This window comes from Sturnus vulgaris, chromosome 10 (genome assembly GCF_052056855.1).
Source record: "Sturnus vulgaris isolate bStuVul1 chromosome 10, bStuVul1.hap1, whole genome shotgun sequence".
NCBI classification, from domain to species: Eukaryota; Metazoa; Chordata; class Aves; order Passeriformes; family Sturnidae; genus Sturnus; species Sturnus vulgaris.
In genome coordinates, this window is record NC_142252.1 from 7,388,657 (window position 1) to 7,409,201 (window position 20,545).

The window sequence follows — 20,545 nt, forward strand, 5'->3', positions numbered from 1 at the left end:
CTCCAGGTAACATATTGGGCACTTTGTATGCACAGCCCTCAGTGCTGGTGTCTCTTCCCATTGTCTGGTCCCACTGTGCAGCTGTTTGATGGCTGTGCTGCTTTAGATTCAATGGGGAAGAGCAGCTGAAGAAGGTGAGCTGATCCAATTTCAGAGACAAAGGCTGGTCTGTTCTGACAGTAAAGATGTGTTTTCTGCAATTACTATTTGCAGACCTCTTTTGTGGAGGAAATAGGAATTGATTTGGAAGAATCCTTGGCATTGTAATGCTATCAAAGTGAGATTGCTTATTATCAAATTGCCATTTATTCTGAAAGTCTTTAAGCCAATTAGAATTATTTTACTTCAGCACAACCATTGCTTCCACATTATGGACATGTAATCTTGTTCCAATAACTCATCAGTGGTTCTCTTAATTTTCATATATAGTTTTAGATAAACTGTCCTTTTCTCAAAGTGATTTAATATTCATGAAAAGTATCAGAAGCTACAAATACTGATTACATCTGTAGAATAAATAAATGTAAATTTTACCTGAAATACCCTGTGTCCTTCAAATTTCATGCAAAGGACAATCTCTGAGATGAAGTGTTGACTTTCCATCCACTCAAGACTCCTGATGTTGCCAGTTGCAGTGAGTGTCGACGAAACACAACACAGCTCTCCTCTAGGAAATGAATGAAATGAAACCAGTACAGTCAACACACACAGGCCATTGAGTTGTGAGGTAATGTAATGTAACAGCCTTGTCATCCTCTTTTGTTCAGTGTGCAGCTCAAAAATGCTTTTCTTTTTCTTTAGTAATGCTGTATTTCTCTGACCTTAGCTTAATGAACAATATTTTTTCCTCCTTTGTTCCCCCTCTTTTCTTGCCATACTAAAGATGGATTTATAAGTCTCATTGCATTGGAAATGAGGCATGAAAGCTTCCACCTTTTGCATTCAGTCCAGACTTGACTTTAAGTAAAAATATTTTCATTTTTAGATGGGAGGCTTGGTATTCTCAGCTTTGCATTTGGCTCTTGTGGACCTCCCCCAGTTTGCCACACCTGAGGAAAACTGTAATGGGGGATTGAGACAAAATTGCTTCTTGGGGATAAATTCAAACCAATAGCCTCTTAACTCTGTGTGCTGGTGGGTATTCATTTATGATTTAGTGATTTGGTTTGTGAGCTGATGATGGAGAGAAGTTCCCCTCTCACTTCCATGATCATAGTGCTTGCAAGTAGATGATGTGATTTGACACTTTTGTTGTGGTTACTGCTGGTTGTGTCATTGTTGCTCATTCTCTGGTTGAACAAAGCAATCCAGCCTTGATCTCACATACAGTTGATATATTTAGTGGAGGTAGAGAGCACTCCAATGATGTCCAAAGGCCAAATAAACCTGTAGGTAGTAAACCCTGCCTCTCTTCCCAAGATTTGAAGTAGGTCTTTATAGTTCCAGATGCAGTCTTTTGCTCAGTCTCAGACAGCTGTCTGTGGATGCTCTCCAGAATTGTATATTTCTGGTAACAAAGCCTAGATCCCATGAAAGAGGTGTCTAAAGTACCAGAAACCAGCCCAACAGGTCTGTGTTTCAGAAGCCTGCAGATTGGCTTTGAACAAATTACCTCTTTGCACTGGAAGAACAGTTTAGGGTCATGTCCTCATGACATCAAAAACTCTACAAGTTTTCAGATTTCTGTGTAATGTCTGCATTTATAAAATACTTTTTTAACTGTCGCTGATTAAATAATCTGTCTTAATTAAAAGCAGATTTTAAACACACGAATGTGTGATTGTAACAAAATTGCTGCTTTTCAAATTTTTAATTAAAAATACTTCTGAAAATAACCAAACCCATGAGGTGATGTCTGTGTGCCACCCTCTCCTTTTTCACTTCCTTCACAGCAACGACTGTGGATACTTATTTGGAAGAATATAAGGCTGAATGGTGAATCCAGCTAATTCAGGAGCCTCCTCAACTCTCGGCCCCTGTTCTCTTCTTCTCTTTCCCTCTTCCATCTTGTTCTGTTCTCAGTGTCTTTCTTTTTTCAGGGTTAATTTGGACTCTTAGAACCTAATGGAACAAGCTGCTGGCTGCAACAGCTTGTGTTAAGCAGCAAAGATGGTGTGGGAACAATTAATGAGAGCTAGCTTGGAAGCAGCTTTCCAGTTCTGTGATGGCTGTCATTGGGGCAGTTGATTGGAAGCTGGTTCCAGTTTTCTGCAGTCTGTTCTACAGCCACACAGCAAGTGAAATTGAGATGGCATCACTTATAATGCACAGTAACCAAAACCCGAGAAAACATTGCCTTCCGTTCACAACATTGCCAAAATTCTAGCACGGGAGTTCATTGTCTCCCTCCCCTCTTCTCTCTGGTGCCATTTAAACTTTGTTGTTTTATGCTGCTCTGCACCAGAAAGTGAAATCACACTAATCTAATCTGATCCGATCTAAAAAAAGGTGAAAAAGGATTAGGGATGGAGATTTATTATCAGTCTCTATTAAATTCCCTACGCTGTTTACTTGAATTTCCCTCTCTCTCTTTGTTTTCTAACCAGTTTCTGTTCCCCTTTCCCCGCTCAGGGTGAGGCCAAGGCAGAGGAGGGACTTGCTGCACACGAGCTGCTGCTGGAACCCTGTGGAGCAGGTTGCTGCCAAGGGCAGGAAATGGAACACATGCCTTCCACCCAGGCACATTTCTGCCTCTAATCAGACCTGCAGTCATGCAGGGAGAAGTGGCACTGACAAAACGTCAAGAAATCAATCCTCACATGCACATGGGTTCCAACTGGAGCTAGAGATGCTTTCTGACAGGGAGGAAATGGCCACGGCCAAAACTGTGTTGTACAGCGTGATTACAGCTGTAAGGAACACTTCATTTAACACAAATAGCAGTGAGCCTTTAGAATGTGAGTAACCGATCCAAGCTTCCTAATGGAAAGTTAAAGTGAACTTAATTAGCAGCTTCAGCTTGTTGTGTTTCTTGCTGTGCTGTACCACTGCCCTCAGGAATACCTGTTCTGCAAAGCTCTGGCTCAAAGGCTGCTAAGGTTTAAATAAATCAACTGCACTAATTTATAAGCTTTCACATTATTACTTTATACCTAAATACACACACAGATATATTTTGGCTGAAGTAATAGTTTCTTCCTTTCTTTAACTGTAACTTGCATCCTGGGGCTTAGCAATAGGGTGCACTGTTCATACATTCTAGTGCAAAGAGAAAAGCAGAGATGCCCTTGGAGCTGTCTTTGGTATGCAGTGCGTGCAGCTCTGGTGCTTCCCTGCTGCAGCACTGGAGCCTTTTTCCTTGGCACAGAACATAAAGAACCCTATTTCCTGGATTCCACAGTTTATATATTTTACATAGAAGATGAAAGCCCTGGATTTGTCCTAGATTGGCTCCCTAGAAAGGACTGGGAATTTGTTTCTGTCCTTTCAGGCCATAAAAATTCTGGCATAAGAATTTCTGCAAAAGCACCACAATGTCATAATTCTGTGGGCCTTTGATGGAAGGTATAATAAAAGGCACAAAACCATTTAAAAAAACAATTAACAAGTTACTTCATGTAGAACTGTTATTAGCATTAGCTTTGATTATGATTTAGCATTTAACTGCTATTAGAAAAATACGAATATTTTCCATCACATAAAACAACTTACAAGAGAGTTTTCTGAGGCAGGAAATATGTTCTAAAAATATAACTTTGAAGCTTAGGAGTAAATAATGTTGAAAGATATGACGAGTTATGAAGCCTCTACCATACCGAGATGGAACAGAATTATTAATTCTGATAAACACGAATTATACGAATTGGATTTTTTATCTATTTATTTGTGTGGAAGTGTGAAGTGAATATTACTGATAATGCTTCTGGTTTTCTTTATTATATTTAAAATGTAAAACGAAGCCTGTTCTCTTAATTAATGTGTGAGCTTCACTGCTGCCAGATATTGTTCAAGGCAGAACATAGTAACAGTTTGTAGAAGGCCAAATCATTTTTATCAGTGAACAGAGACGTGATAGGTGATACCAAGGGCTGGAGATCTGCCTGTGACAAAGCCTATGCTGATTGTGATTGAATTTGTTGTTTGGCAGACTATTTTCCAATTGTTACCTGTATCACCCTGGTTAAACTGTGCTGCTGCTGTCAGAGTGAGGAGCACCGTGGCACTGGGTCCTAAGGAAGCTTCTTTTCCTGAGGTATGTAATGTGTGTGTCAGGTGAAAACAGCTACTTATGCTGAGATTTCAGAACGTTTCTGGAGGTTTCTAACATTGTCAAGTACAGCTTCTGGAATTTTCTTTCAGAAACAAAACTTTTTTTATACTAATTTTTAAAGACATTTAAATATCACCATTTAGCATTTTGTTTTTAATACTTATTATCCTAATAGCTGCTAGCAAATATGGGCACGGATTCAAGAAGAAAGTGTTGCATTTCTCTACTGACTAAGCACAATCTTAATTAAATCTACAAAAGCATGGAAATTCTGGGTGAAATTTGAGGGTCCTCTGCAGTGCATCCTAATGCTCCAGGCATAATGGAAGGCTGCTGGAATAGCTAGTTGTAAACTTGACAGAAGGCATCCTATCCGTGGGCTCTAATAGTTGGAGATCAATTTGATAGCTAATTACTTCCAGCACAAGCAAAGGCTAACTCTGAACCTCTGTACTTTGCTGATTATATCAGTGTGGTAGTCACTGAGAATGCCTCACAGAGACAGCAATATTATTACCTTTTTTCATGATAATTAACTGTCTGCCTCCTAATAGCTGTGTTTTGCATTACTGTGGAGAGTGAACTCCCTGTTGAGGAAGCAAGGGCACCGAACAGCCATGCAGAGGTGTGTTCTGACCTGCGAAAATATTCCATGTACAGCGTACACAGTTGGTAAAAGCAGTGTTTGAAAGGGCACTGCTTTCAGTCCTGACTACCTCCTCAGTCCTCAGAGTGGCTTCAAGGACTGCTGAATCGGTGGCCTGGAGGAAAATCCTGGCTTAGTGATGGAGGCTCTTTTTCAGATGTAGGACCTTTAACACCGACATACCTGTTACATTTCTTAGTTTAATGCTGTGAAGATTTTGGTGTCTGGCACTCGAAAGTATGTGTTATCTAATACGTTTATTTTAATACATAGTCAAGCCACACACCTGATATCTGATGGCTCCGTGTCTGCCTATTAGTTTTGGAATAAGTTATTTTTATTACTTGCTTTCCTTCCTCTATCTCCAGGCAGAATAAATATAAATTCAAATTTTAAAGTGGAGTGGGGGAGGGCAGACAAGAGAAAGAGAGGCCAGCAGTCAGGTCAGCATGCCAAGGTTCATCCCAAAGCAATTTTTACAGCTGCATTTTAAACTAATTAAAAGGGGAAAAAAAAGGGTTTATAATAGAGATTTGAACCATGTCTTAACAACAGAAGAGCAGCTGGGTGCTGCTAGAATATCGGAGGTTGCTGAGCATTGCAGTTTGAATGAAACTGTCTGCCCAACTTTAAAAGATGTCAAGTGAAGACCCTCTCTCACTGAAAAAGAAAAAAAAGCCTTATTGATCCATTTAGCTGGCAACAGATAGGAATCAACCCAAAATGTATGTTCTCCTGCATTCAAGTTAGATAAATGTCAAGAGCTGCAATTGATCTGGAGCTCACTGCAAAGCTTCATGGCCATACAGAGGTACAGGCTGGTGAATTCTGCAGGAGGTGATGGGTTCTACAGAGAGATTTTTGTCCTGTTTTCCACAGGAAACCATCTTTGTCCAGCACCCTGCTTGAGGGGTGTTATGGCACATGACAGTGGTAAGAGTCAGCAGAGCTGGGCAGAATTCCCTAGGTTTTTGAGAAGGCATAAAAGAATTGCATTAGCTCTGGTGTAGGATTTGGTCTGTTGGATTTGCTCAGTTTTTCTGTACTTTTCTACAAAGAATTAGTTATCCTCAATTATGACTGTGCTGGCACATTTATCAATATATTGACAGAGGTACCTTCACATCCAGTACTGCAGAGACCAAGTCTGAAGTTTGGACTTTACCAGTGAAAAACCATCACAAAATTGTCTCTGAATCACACTTTTATCCAATATTAAAATATGTGGGTTTTACAGAAAAATATTTTTTAATAGTTAGAACTAGTCTAACCCACAAATACACATAAATTTTCATACACTCTGAATTACTCCAAATTAATTGCTTTCAAAAGTGTATTTTATGCAATAATGTCAGCAAAAAGTTGACTACGTTCAAAGGATCAAAAAACCATAAACGTAGTGTGTTTTCAATATGATATTGCATTTGCATAAAATTTATTTTATTTGTAATAAAAAAATGGGTCAAGAATGATATGTGTCCAAGGTAACCATTTGCAGAAAAGCTCATTAGTATTCTGGATTTCTGTGCTCCTCTGGTTTGGCCAAATTTATCCAACCAATGTCACAGCAGAAGAGTGGGAATTCTGTGGCCAGGGCTACAGGACAGGAGGGGAAAAAAAAGGCAAGGGATAGCACAGAGCCACACTCTTTTTTGTTATTCAACCTGGATATCAACATGAGAAAAACTTGAGATAACTATTTATGATGTGTAAGGAGACCATAAACTGACATTGGGTTATCTCAGAATCTTTGATGGAAACTATGATTATGACCAGTATGAAACAGATTTGTCACAGCAGCCTCAAAGCCGGGTTTTCAATTGTTTTAAATTGGATTTTGAAAACAGTTCTAAACCAGGAATAGGAAAGGAAAAAGCCTGACGAGTTCTCTGCATTGAACCATTTGTGAATTTTGCTTTTGCCTTTGATGGTTTTCTAGACAATGCAGTCCTATATCTGACAAATGTTGATAGGAATATAGCACGAGTATAATTGATATTTTAATGAAGTAAATGGAGAAAGGTGGTAGATTGAATAAACAGAGTCCAGCTAAGAATTTCTCAGTGTCTTTGTTCCCAATGCAAAACACTCCAAGTTCAGCTGAGCACAAGAGAAGAGCATCCCTGAGCCCACGGGCTCTGCCCAGTGTGCCATCACGTTTGTGCCATCACGTTTGTGCCATCCCTCTGAGCCGTCCAGGCAGATGTTTCTGGCACAGGGGCTCCTTTTCCTCCTCTGCCCCATTGTGGGATGACAGCACTGCAGAACAATGTGAGCATTGCTGGGCTCAGCCTGCTCCCACCCCCTCGGCATCCTGTTTGAAAAGTGCTGTAAAACCATTTTGCTGCCTGAGGAAAAGGCTGTTATTTAGTGATGCAAGAAATTACATTTGGTTTTTTTATGAGATGAATACACAGCAAATACTTACGAGTTCTCATGTTGAGGAAACTGCCTTGTTCTGAAGTAAATCATAGAGTCAGAATAATTTAGGTCGGAAAAGACCTTTAAGATCATGGAGTCTGGCCATAAACCCAGCACTGCCAAGCCCACCACTACTATTCAAAATATTTATTAGTATGTGTATATTTGTCTTTATGATGGACACATGCAAAACCAGTTAATGCCAATGTATGCAGTGAGGGGGAAATAAAATACCTCTCATATATTATGGACAGAGAGAAGTAAAGGGTTTTCTTCAAAGTATTTCAAATATTCTAAAATATCTCTGCAATGATTCATTTCATCTTTCGTTGCTCATTGAGTCCTTCCCTCCTTAGAAGATATTTTTGGGCAAGTAAACAAATCAGATAATTAATAAGAATTGTGAGAATTAAACATTTTGATATCCCAGAGTGAGAGGAGCTTTCTCATTCTGTCTAATCTTTTGAGGATAGAAAAATTATTCGAGCAAAGTCTGTGCCTCTGAGTGCATTCAAAACTTACTGGGAGCTGAACACACACTGCTGACCTACACACAGGTATTTGTTCTCAACTTCAGACTCTTCTTACTAAGATTCATCCTTTCAGTTAAATGAACAACTCTGTCTACAGATTTTTATTTTATTTTATTTTTAAAAAACAAATGATCAGTTAAGGCACAGCAACAGCTCCAGTTGAATTATTTCTTACAAGTGGCTGTTGCTGTCTTCAGGGGCAATAATCCATAAAGTTGTCATGGAAGTTGTGTAGAAAAATTGAGTTAGAACATTTACTATAGTTGTAGAACTGGTCTGACTGTATGGTATGTGGAGATGTTTAATGTAATGATTATAATAAAGTAGATGATACTGGGTTATCAAATTAGTGTGTAAATAAAAGAATATTTTTTTTTCTCAGCTAAGCATAACAGCTTATGTGGCAAAAGTAATGTATTTTATTCTTTCTTTTATTCCCCAAAGTGTTCAGAATGAATATTTGATATATAGCCATTTGTGTTTCTGTTACACTTCATTTCCTAATGGGCCATTGGTAAAGGAAGACAACATTTCCTTAGGCTCCAGTAGGAACACTAATCTTTATATTACATCGGACTTGATGAATGGATCTCCAAAAACTTACAAGCTTTTTATGAGGATCCAGAGAAATCTATGCAGCAAGAACAGTTTGGCTTCTGCTTGTGCCTCCAGAACTGCTGGGAGAGAGCTCTTGGCACCTCTTTTCCCCAGACTAAGTTCTACATAGGTCTCCTAATGAGCTCATTTCCACACCCAAGATTAAGACCAAGCAATGAAAGAAAAACACAGCAAGAATTGTATGAGAGGGAACAAAAGCCCCTACATTAAAGTCTCAGAAAATGAGCTTTTTTTTTGGTGAAAACTTGATATTATAATGAATAGCAGAGCACTTCTTTGCCAGCTGAATGGCTGCTAAATATAGCATTTCCATCAGAAGTTTTAGATAGTGGATCTCTAGGTAAATGAACATTCTGCTTCTGCCCTAAAGATGTCTTTATCTTTAAAAATCCAGTCTTTGAAATATTCTTTTTATTCTTTAAAATAACTACAGAGCTCACTGCCAGGCCAGGCCAGGCCTGAAAGTGCCCTCTGAGATGGCTCTCACAGCTTCGAGTGCTCTCTGCAGCAGATTGCTCCAGCCAGGCTGCTTTCATCCCCTCACAGTGAACCGCTGGAGAATTGGGAAGAGGGGGCTTAGGACTTGGCATTGCAAATGTTTGCACCCTTCCCCCCTTCCCAAAGTCACTGAGTCCACTATTAAAGATCAGAGAAAACTTTTGTAATGATTCATGAGACACCACTCCCTTGCCTCTCTCTGGAGCACCCCGGCTGCCTGGTTCCTTATACACATCAATGTGGTCTTTTATTGCTGCTTAATAATAAATGGTATTTTGTTTGCCTACCTGACACTTTTATTAACTTCAGTCGTGTGTGTATGTGCACATGTTTCTCCAGGCATGATTTCTCCCCAACACCCCTCAAATTAGAGGGGGGATGGGGAGGAAAAAAAGCACAGCTTTATTTGAAGAGAATTTGTCCCTAATCTGTTGCAGCTGTAGGGGACCATTCGGCCAATTAAACAGAGCAGGCTTTGGCTCCTTCCCAAATGAGGCGACCACATGTTACACTTGGATCGGTCACCTCGGGGGAACCCTGGGTCACAGGGGCATCTGGTTGTCATTTCCTCTCTGGTCAGCGTGAGGGAAGCAAGCAGAAAAAAAAAAAAGTACATTTTATTTATCTCGTGTCTTGTCCTGCAGCATCAAAAGGTCCAACAGCATCCAGTCAGTGCAGGAGAGGCTCACATGATGTGATGAAGTCCAGGATTTGGGAATGAGAACTGTGTGATTGATTTGCTTAGCTTTGAGGTGTCATGAACCTATTTCTGTTTCTCTGCTGCAACAGCATAAATGTGACGGTTCTGTTAACATCAAGGAGATATGGAAGGTTTGTGCTGCTTTAACTGACCTGGGAGTTGCTCTCCTAGGTAAGAAATGTGCCCACTCTGTAAAGGACCAGTCCCTCTGCTAGAGACAAGTGTAAAGCTCCTGAGCTGGGAGAGAATTGGGGTTTGATTGAAATGTAAGAAGACATTGGGATCTCCAGTGTCTCAAATGAGTGATGTAATCTCCTGCTCAGCAAATAGTGTAGATCAGGAATTATGAACAATTTCATAGCTGATCTGTAATTTAATTGACTCCCAAACTGCACATACACCCAGGGCTGGAGGGTAACACAGGCTTCAGAGCCATCACAGCAAGGTTGTCTTCACAAAATCAGAAACATCTGGTTTCAACTAAACCTAGGCACTAATAAGCTAATACTCATAATGAAGGGGGAAATGCTTCAATGAACCAGTCACGTCAGTGAACTCCTGTTACTCTGAAGGTGCCTGGCCCACAGTTTTCAAACTGTTATGGTTAACACAGAGTGATTATTTGGTTTTGCTAATGAAGTAATGTCAATGATGAGAAGGTTTTCTTGATCTGAAACTTTCATCTTTTCAGTGCAACTTCCATTCCAGGGTACTGAGCATCACAGTAGCTAAGGAATCATGAACAAGTCTGTGCAAGGCAGAGGAATGTGGTGAGTGCAGATGTTGGTGTTGAAAAAGGGCTGTGACACCCACTCAAAATTGTTTGGGAGGAGGAGAGTGCACATGGAGCAGCTGATGAACCATGGCAGCCTCCTTGTAGGGATCAGCCTTGGTCAGAGGCTGGGGATGAAGGAATGGCTTGTTCCCCACGTGGTAGAGCACAGCAGATCATGTCATGGCCTCGAGCCTTGCACCAGGGTCAGCCCTGACACGGGATTTGGGGGGGAATCGTTCAAATTAAGGGGCAAAGTGAAGTTATGGCTGTGTGCTATTCACAGCAGGAACTTCCTCTTTAATTTCTTTGTAGAGGACAAAGAATGAACAAGTTTAATTTCTCTGTTGTTTTATTAACTCATTTCTTGTCTTTTCCCAACAGAAGTTTGTTTTATTTTTCAAGAAGCTATCCTGGCCTGAAGCCTAAGACCCAGCCTTCCACCTCCTCCATCAGGCCACACATTCCACTCCATTGTGGGTTCTGGGTTTGTCATGTATATGATTTTCCAAAGTGTGCTGTGTACAATACATAGGTCTGAAGAATACTATGATTACTATTCTGCTTGATTTTTGACATGTTTGCTATTTTTCTTTATAGCTTGTTCTAAATATTAGAAAACACCTGTGCAACAAAACTGGAAGTCATATCCAGTTACTCGTTAATGTCAAAGGGCTCTAAATCTGAAAGAAAGTGGGGTGATTTTGCTTTAGCTTTTGTCAATAACTCTGACTTTTTCCTTTGGACTTCAAATCCTTTACCCCAGTGGTTATTAATATTGTAACAGCTGATGCACAAAATTCTATGTGAGCATTTTCAACAAGACCTAGAGGTCTGAGTTTTCAGGGGGTTTAAAATATGGTAGCCACCCCCTGCCAAGGCTGAAGCTACAAAAATGTCAGATTTTGTCATTGAAAGATATTCTGAATTTGAGATTATGCTATTGAGAAACTTGTGCTCTTTTGAGATTTCAAACAGATTGAACACAAAACTTGATCAGAGGAGAGATGATCACTTATAAAAGCCATGGCTAGAAGACAGACTATAGGTAAGCACACACATGGGGGGCAAACCTCAGCAGGAAAGACTCTGAAGCAGCTCAGGGGACTTGCAAGATAAGGTTGGAAACTTTTGAAGCTGGCCAGTTGTCATTGCACCAGCTGCAAATAGTCCTGAATCTTGCATAAAGAGCATTTTGCTCCATTAAAAAACAGGTCAGGATAACTGCTGTATTTTTTGAGTCAAGTGTGACATGTTATAAAAATTCAAGACGATGCCCTCAACTCCCCTGTGTTGCAATCACCAGAGCTGGGAGGTCAAAACATTTGCCCTGCCCTTGATGTCCTTTTAAGGCCTGAAGCTGCTTATCTATGGCACTGATAATAGGGTCTTTCATAATGAAATTTTTCTCTGATATATATTAATTCTCCAATTACTACTGTTAGCAAAGCTAACAGTCCATTTTTAAATTTTGGTTAAAAATACTTTAGTTTCCTTCCAGCTGGGAAGCTGGGACAAACTAGGAGAACTCAGTAAGTAGGTGCCATCTTTTTTGACACCTGAAATAAACCTGCCCTAATATTGGGCACTTGAAAATGTAAATGGCTTCCATGGGGATCTGATGGTTTAATCAACAGTGGGTGATAAAAGATGGCACTTGTGCCAATATACTCTGGTATAGTTTCATCTTTAACATATCTCTGAGTCTTCTAAAGTTGATGACTAGACTGAGGAGCTTAGTTTGATAGTGAAATCTTGATTAAAACCATGGTGGGATTTTACATAGAATTCTGTAAAAGAAGTTAATAAATCCTATTTAATTTCATAAGAAAAAAGGAGAGAGAAAATAAAAAATCAAACCTACAAAACCAATACAATGCTTCCTAAATCTAAAACTATCAGAAGAAATGGCACACAAGCATTTTATTTTTTTCTTTCTCCCTGCACATGATTTTGATCTAGAGAGGGGACAGAAGTTATCCACCACTGTTTCTAAAACATAGTAATTTGTCAACGGACTATTTGTCTAAAATGGATACTATAATAAAAACAAGTGACAAAGTGGTCCTTTGTAGATCAGATTCAGATTTTTCTTGCATAACCTACAATTTTCCTACTGTATTTTGTGGTTAGCAATGCCAGTTCCAATGAATTTTCAAATTATAAAATGAAACAGCTAAAACTAAACTCCTCGTGAGTTAAGGTATGGATTTCTGAATTTTTAAATTTTAGGGTAATCCAATCCATTTGCAGTTTAACAATATTGTCAAAATAAATGGCAAATTATAAATAATTGCAGAGCACGTGTTTTAATTATACAAATATTGCAATGGTTTTATCTCAAATACTGTCCCCAAAGTCCAGATTGCTGCTTTTCAATCCCTTTACTGGCAAATATCAGAACTGAAGATAAACAATCTATGCCCTTTTAACCTGTAGAGTTTGATTGGCAGCATGTTAAACTAACATTCCTCTACCCTAAGAAAACATAAACCCAGCTTTTTCCAAGGTGGAAGGAAAACTGCAGGGCTTTTTGGATAAGGTCATGTTCATCCCCCTTTCCTTCCTTATTTGTAACATCTTCCAGAAGCACAGAAAAATGGCAATTTTGCTTTGTGTCACTAAAGAATGGCATAGTTTGGCTCAGATGAAACATAAGCACAACTAAACATGAGCTGCAGAAGCAGAACTGCTTGAAGCTCCCAGAGTGAGGGTAGAGAAGGGAGGATACGTGGCTTTATCTGCATAGAATAATTATGTACAAAGAGTTGAATCATTTTCTGTCTCTTTTTTCTTGCCTCTGATCAGATGAGAGTTATATGTCACAATTGAAGAATTTGTCTGACTTTAAAAATACAAGTAAGGTCTAGTTCTGAATTTTATCACAAAAATGTCAAAGACTTTTAGGCAAATAGACTTGAAATGTTAAAAATAATTTTTCTCTTAAATTTCTCTTGAAAGCAGCACTGTAGTGGCAAAGTCCCTGCTGAAATCAGCATCTGGCAGGGTTAGTCCTTCATGTCCATATCCCATCCTCATTCATAAACATGAATATAACTTTTTGCAGGAGAAGGCTTTTATTGAAAATATGTTTTAAAATTGCCACAGATATGTTTATAGGATGTTAGACTCTTGTGCATAAGAAAATACTACTATTTGTCCATTTGCAAAATTTATTAGAATAAAATAAAAATATTATGCAAAGGTTGTAATGTCTCTATAGTCACTGTGAACAATTTTGTGACACGTGTGAGAGAATTATATATCTTTAGAGGTACAACTTACATGTAAGCTAAAGAACCAATATTTTTGCTGTGGTACTGTGATTTTAGGAATATTTCTGCATCTGTCGCTATGCAGTTAAATACAGTTCTTGGTCCAATTGATCACTTCTTTTTCAATTAAAATCCTTGATCCAATACTCAGAAGGTACTTATGAACTAATTCTGAATTTCCAGTCCACTAACTGGCTCTTTGGCCACCAAACTGGCCAGCACAGAGGAGAGCTTGTGTCATCTGGGTCTGTTCAGGTTCAGCTGCACAAGCCCAAAGGCAGAAAAGTAAATATTGTGTGTCCTGTTCCTTTTTTTCCTCAGGTCCTAGGTACATGGAAACAAGAAAAAGAATCACAAAAACTGAAACAAAGGCTGTGTTGACAGAATTGTTGTGTAGTTCAGGGAAGCGAAATTGATGTAGTGATCAACAGCGCTTTTGTCCTTTTCTAGAAGTAAAATAAATTCTATCTTGCATTAATATTATTGATTCAGCAAGTGATGTTGTGATATTTTTTCCAATGAAACTACAAACCGTGGTGGAAGTTTGCAGCAGGGCTGAAAGCTGATTCAGCTCCAGTATCATGAGCTTGGTTAAGTAGATGAACAAATGAGAAATCTGTATCAGGGGTGTAATATTAACAGTTTGTGTGCCCAGGAGCCCCAGTGAGCATGCACTGTTTGTTTGGACAAGTGCTACTGGATTTCAGAGCTGGCCCCCAGGTCAGTGTCAACACTTCCCAGCCACGGGTGGAAAACGTTTCAGGAATTTTCTATCCAAGGCTGCGATCAGCTTTTCCCATATTTTCCTGAGAGTTGATAGATGTAGCTCAGTAAAACAAAGATGTCACTCTTGTCATGTTCTTCACATTTTGTACTTGAAATATAATGGCAATAACTTCCCAGCATCTCTGTTATTGGTTTTGCAATATCAGAATCTGTTTTCCCTACAACCCGTATGAAAATGAGGAAGTATCCTTAAAGTCACAAATTAATAGGCAGCATCTCACAGTTTTTTAATATAGTTTTCTCTGTCCATGTTTTCTCTAAGTGGTTTTCACAAGGGATAGAAGAAGAACACAGATATTAATGATATGTCTAGTGAGTTGTGCATGGAAGTAAAAGTTTTTTTTTGTCTTAGTTTTATGCATTTTAGGAACTGAGATGAAAAGGAATTCTTATGGGCATTTATGCCAATGTTTTTCTTGGATTCAGACCTGTGACTTTTCTTTTTCAATATCCCTATTCTTAATGTTTAAGACAAGCTAACAGTAATCATGGGGTAAAGAATCATTTAGTTAGGAGATCCATGAACAATATTGAGAAGAATTCAGAAAGTTTAAATACTTATAATATCTGGAAATCTCTCATAAAGATATCTGAAGTAAGTTTGGAGAATGACGTTTGAGGTGATACCATAGGGAATAAAGCAGAAGGAAAGAGGAATTTGGAGGCTTGCTGATCTCTGTGAATGTTTTCCAGTCCTGCTTGGCTTTTAGGTGCAGAACTTGCCTTTTGGATTATTTCAGCAAGAAGTGGATGTGCACACCTGTGAGGAATGATTAAGTTATTTGACTTGGCCTAGAATGTGGGGAAACATCTCAAGTTTTGATTTCACCACAATCTTTTATTCTGGCCACTATCAAGTTATTCAGAGCAGAATTCTGGAAATATATGAACATAATGGGAAACTCCTTTAAACATAATAAGACTCCTTTAAACAACCTGTGAAACTTCTTAGTTTCTTTACCTTTCACTACTTTTTCCATGCAAAAGTTGGGGTTTTTTTCTTTCCTTTTTCCTGAAGATCAATCTTTTTTTTCTGCATCTGAAGCCCTCTGCTCTGTGTACTCTGAGACAGACTGTTCCTATCTCTTTTCACCAGGCTGTCACACACTTGATGACTTACATGCACTGTCATTCTTCTTAGGCAAAACAAGCCTGTTTGTTCAATCTGTACTCCAGAGATTTTTGGGGCTGTTGTATAACTCTGCTTGCTGTTACTGCACCCACTGAACTTGTTTATGACTCATATGCTTCCTTTACAGGGATTTAGGTAGAAGAAACATCTTTGCAAAACTCCCAAGTGTTTAAATGATGAGCAGAATCATCCCTTCTTTATTCAATCCCATCACTTATGGATTTTACTGGGGTAAATGGAATGTCCTTGGGATGCTGTGTTCTACAGATCTATTACAAACCAGTTAACAAGGACATTTCATGTAATCTAATTTTAATTTACATAGCCTTTTACAATTGGATTATTAAGGCCTAGGCATTGTAATTCACGTGTGGAAGAGGGTGCACCCCTGCCTAAAGTGCCAGAGCCTCTGGGCTGCTAAGGAGAGTGAGGTATTTGCTCTCACGATTGGAGAATTCCTGTGCATTTGTGTTCTTTCACTTGGAAACACAACCTGGCTGTAACAAACTGAAAACTGTTTCAGCAAAGTGTTAATTTCTACCTAGGAATTATGTTTCCCAACTCCACACTAGAAAGGATTAAGTAAGAACTTGCTAATTGGAGGAGGTGGGAGGGATTTGTAGGCAGAGCAGGTGATAATGTAACTGGTGGAGATTACCAACTAATTCTGTGACCAGGAACTGCCTGCCAGGTGCTGGAGATGCACAGCAGGGTGGAGAGAAGGGGTAGCTGGTGGGGAGCAGGCAAGGAGGAATCTGAAATGCACTTTAAAACTCTGAGTGAGCAGAGCTCTGATTAGCACTTGGCTCAAGAGGTCTTGGGTGTGAGAGGAAAGGACAGACAAGGAGTGAAAGCAGGTTGGTTGTGTTTTTCCAGGTTTATTTTCAGGCATGACTCTGAGCTTTATTGTTGGGTTTGACCACTGCCTGATGATGCCCTGGAATTGCTCAGCAGCCACCTGTAGGCTGGTATGAATGAGCACAAATTTTGCTATAGTGGTATTAGCGAAACATGCCAGATAAAATTGTGACAGTTGTTCTCCGTGGTAGAAAGGCCAGGTTTCATTCCAATTAAAGTTGCCTTTTGAACAAATCCTTGGTATTAGCTACAGCTTTATACAGTATGGAGATTGGTGGGAACACTTTGTTATTCTCAAGCACAGGCACTGAAGAGTAATTCAGTCATTACATATTTTAATACAAATTACAGCTTCCTGAGTAGCAACTATAAATAAGCTCTGCTGCCATGTGTGGAACAGGCAGATGAGCATTGTGCTCTCACAGAGCAGCCCCATAATTGAGAACCAGATGCTCCTAAACTCCAGCCCTGTTTCTGGTCTTCATGTGCATGCTTGAGTGATTGCCTGCATCAGTGAGTTGTAATTAATTAGTTAGTGCCTGGGAATGTGCAGAAGGTATAAAAGCACTACAGAAAGTATTTGAGGAGGTGTTTTGTTGCTCCACTTCCTTCCCATCAGAAGTAGTTGGCGTGACCTGTTGAAAAGCACCTAGGTAAATATATGTTTCACAAAGAAAGGGTGTTAATATTTGTTCCATTTTCTTATTAAGTGAACTATGAAAGTGAATTGTTAAAGCTTTCTGTATTAGACTGTAATGAAATTCAATCTTTTATTTGTTTGATAGGCAGTTAATGGTGATGTGTTTGAAGTCTCAGCCATCAGCTGGTGCTTTATGTTGATCTCAGCTATTATTGTGGATGGTGGTTTTTTTCATCACTATAATTTTTACTAATAACTTGAAAGGCTACCATCTACAGATGATGATGGTATTGTGATAACATAATGAAAATATAGTGTTTTCATAGTGGCCTAGAGATGCAAACTGCACACATCTCTGTGTTTTAAATGAATGACTGTATGCTAGGGAAAGGACCAAACATGGTTGCTTATTGGGCTATTTCTAGGAATCTTGTAGACATCATATACTTCTAGAGATGGTAAAAGCAACAAACAAAGCTGTTTCTTGTATTTCAAGCAGTTATCAGAAAAATAAATGAAATGTGAATTCTGTGGTTCTCAAATGACTTAGGAAATATGAATTAATTTTAGTATTCTAATATTAATATTTCCTTGATAGGCTATTAATCACTTGACTGCTAGGTGCTTTAAACACAGTCTTTCAAACAGAAGATGTACAAGGAGGTTAATGTATCTTCCATCTTCCTTTGGGCAAACAGACCACAAGTTTTCACCTAACCAAGCATAATGCAGGGACATCTGATGGCTGAATGTCCTACTAATAGATGATGCAATTAACTCAACAATAATGTAGCTGCCTCACCACTGGATAACAGCTCTGCTCCTTACCCTCCAGCCTATTCCTGGGATGTTGTCACCCAGTGGTGTGCCTTTTAAAGGAGAGCACCATCTCTGGACCCAGGCTCAGCTGCAGGAGCAGAGAGCTTTGCCACCAGCCTTGCGAGCTTGCCAAGGCTTTTGAGGCCAGGGCAGGTTGATCAAGCAGTCTCCGAAGCTCACCAGGTCTGCTGCAGTGCAAACACAAACACCTTGCCTGGGAACAGCCTGCCCCCAAAGCTGGAGAGCAGGGATGGAGCTGCAGCTGCCAAAAGCATTTCTGCCTCAAACGAGAGTGAGCTGCAGGTGTTTGCTGTCCGTGGTGCAGGTGTGAGCCAAAAAAAGCCTTTCTGCTCCCCCACTGCAGCGTTGCTGAGGTGTTTCCTTGTTTTCCTGGTGGCATTTCCATTGTGGATGTGGAATTGTCATTGCTGGGTTTCACTCTGAAGTTTCAATGCTTAAATTCCTTGGAATGTGAGAGGGGTGGGGCTGGGCTCAGTGAGGCTTTGCTGGTGGCATGGAGGTAGAAGAGAGAAATCTTCCCTCATTTTAGCAGATGAGAATATTATATTAAAGACTTTATTTCTTGGGGAGTAGTCTGTTTTTATATGGCAAATCTTTGCTATACTAGGAAAGTGACTTTTATAGGGCACCAGTTCTAAACCTAGGCCATCAAGAGTAAGTAAACCATCCTTATTTATACTTCCTCTGAAAACGTAGGTGCCATCTATTTGCAAAGAGAAAGGAGTGGCACTACTGTCTTTGGAACTACTGGGTATTTTTTTATTCCTCTTATTTTACTTTACAATAAAATTTCCTTTTTTTAGAAACGGGCTGTAAAGTGGACCAAAGATTTCAGTTGCAATTTGTGACTTAGCATCACTGCCTTCTCCCTTTTGCCTGGGGAATATCCTAAAGCAACACTTCTGATTGCTGTAAAAGGACAATGTGTGCCAGAAAACCCAGCCTGCTTTTCTGAGCAGGCATTTCTTTGAGAAGGCAGTTGTAAGAAGGGCTCAATTTGTCACAACAAATCAGCTTTTTGTTCCCATCCCTAACCTTTCTGCTGATTCTCTTAAGCATAAATATAAATATATTGAAATATCTTGCTGTGCATTAAGATGTTAAGCGAATCCATAAATCTGTATATCATGCTGAATCTCATTCATGCAACTTTATATGGCTTGAAACTACTGAGAAAAAAAATGGTGCACTCTTCATTTTTCCTATAGCTGAACAAAGCATATTCTAAGTCTGCAAATGAAGTTCACTTGTGGGGGGTGGCTTGTGAGGTGGATAATGCAGGATAATCAATTCTTGAGTGCACAGGAGTGCTTGTATGAGCTGAGGATATTTAATAGAAAATTATTCTGAATAGAAGCTGGTGCCACATTGTTACAAAACTCAAATGAGAAGATTGCAGTGTTATCAAACTAAGAGTTCCTGATGCTTTATACAGTTTAAATCTATTGTGAGTTCAAAACCTGTGGATTCAGAGAAAAAGTAAGTTTGCCATTTTCAGTCCTCTGTATCTCTAATTTCTGATGTGTGTGCACAGTGCTCTTATGAGGTTTTGATTTTTAATTTTTTTTTTCTGTTGAATCCTATCCAGAAGGCCTGAATGTGTTAATGATTCATGGAGTACAGATCTTGTCTTTCAAATGAGTTCTATTTTGTGGGCTGGTCAATTCCTAGCAGAGCACATCATCTTGATTCATTTGGAAAAGATATTTAGCTTCTTTTCTAAATCAAATCAGTTTCATAAAAAGGTAGAGATGACTGAGACTTACAGATAAGACCAGAACACTAGATTTTTTTTTTCAAGTTAAAACTCCACTCAATACTTTCTGAAGCTGCAAGAGTGGGGAAATAAGAATTTTCTATTAGACTCTATTTCCAGAAATTATTTTTAACTAACTATCAGTTATGTATAATTTTTTCCCCCTTCTTTTTGGAGTTTAATACTGCTCTGCTCGCTTGTGAGGGCTTTTTGTTAAATTTTTATAATACTAGTCCTGTGTGAGTTAATCTTCATATTATCTGTAAGGACAAATGTTTCTCTATAAATCTTGCATGCAGCTCTACCTTTAAAATACAAAATGAGCTCTATTTGTAGATTAATTGGTACCCTTTCTCATACAAATGACAAAAGAAACCTGAAGTATATTAGTAATGTGATGGCAGTACTACTTCAAGCACAATTACCTTGTCTTAAATTGAAGATAATCAGAATTGCAGAATTCACTCTAGCAATAATGGCCACTTCTTCAAGTGGAATTAGTGAGAAATTAAAGGAATGTTTGTGCAAATGTGGGTCTTTGCATGCTTTTTCATCTTGGGAGGCATATGGAAATAACAGAATGAAAGATAGAGTGAGGTGGTTTTTTTACAAGTATTATTCTACAGTTTTGAGTGTTTGTGGTTGTGGTGGTTTGGTCCCTCAAAACCAGATCTTGAGAGGCTTGAGACAAGAGGCATCAAATCTGGTCATCACACCTTAATTGTGTGTTATTTTTTTCTGTTTGGATGTCAGTTTTTCAAAAACTTTGTGCAGACTATTTTAAGAAATGGGCAACAATGGATTTACTAAAAGGCATTATCAGTGTCAGTGGGTGAAAACTGTGGGGCATCTGTGTGAAG

General features: G+C 39.1%; 1 long non-coding RNA gene across 1 annotated transcript in view; it reads left to right on the plus strand.

The window, feature by feature from the left end:
- The first annotated feature begins 2,583 nt into the window (after positions 1-2,583).
- LOC148222625 (uncharacterized) overlaps positions 2,584-20,545 on the plus strand; it is a 48,552-nt gene continuing 30,590 nt past the window's right edge. Inside the window, exons 1-2 of the long non-coding RNA XR_015805648.1 lie at positions 2,584-2,897; positions 4,088-4,192. This is a non-coding gene — a long non-coding RNA (uncharacterized LOC148222625). The remainder of the gene's footprint in view (positions 2,898-4,087; positions 4,193-20,545) is intronic.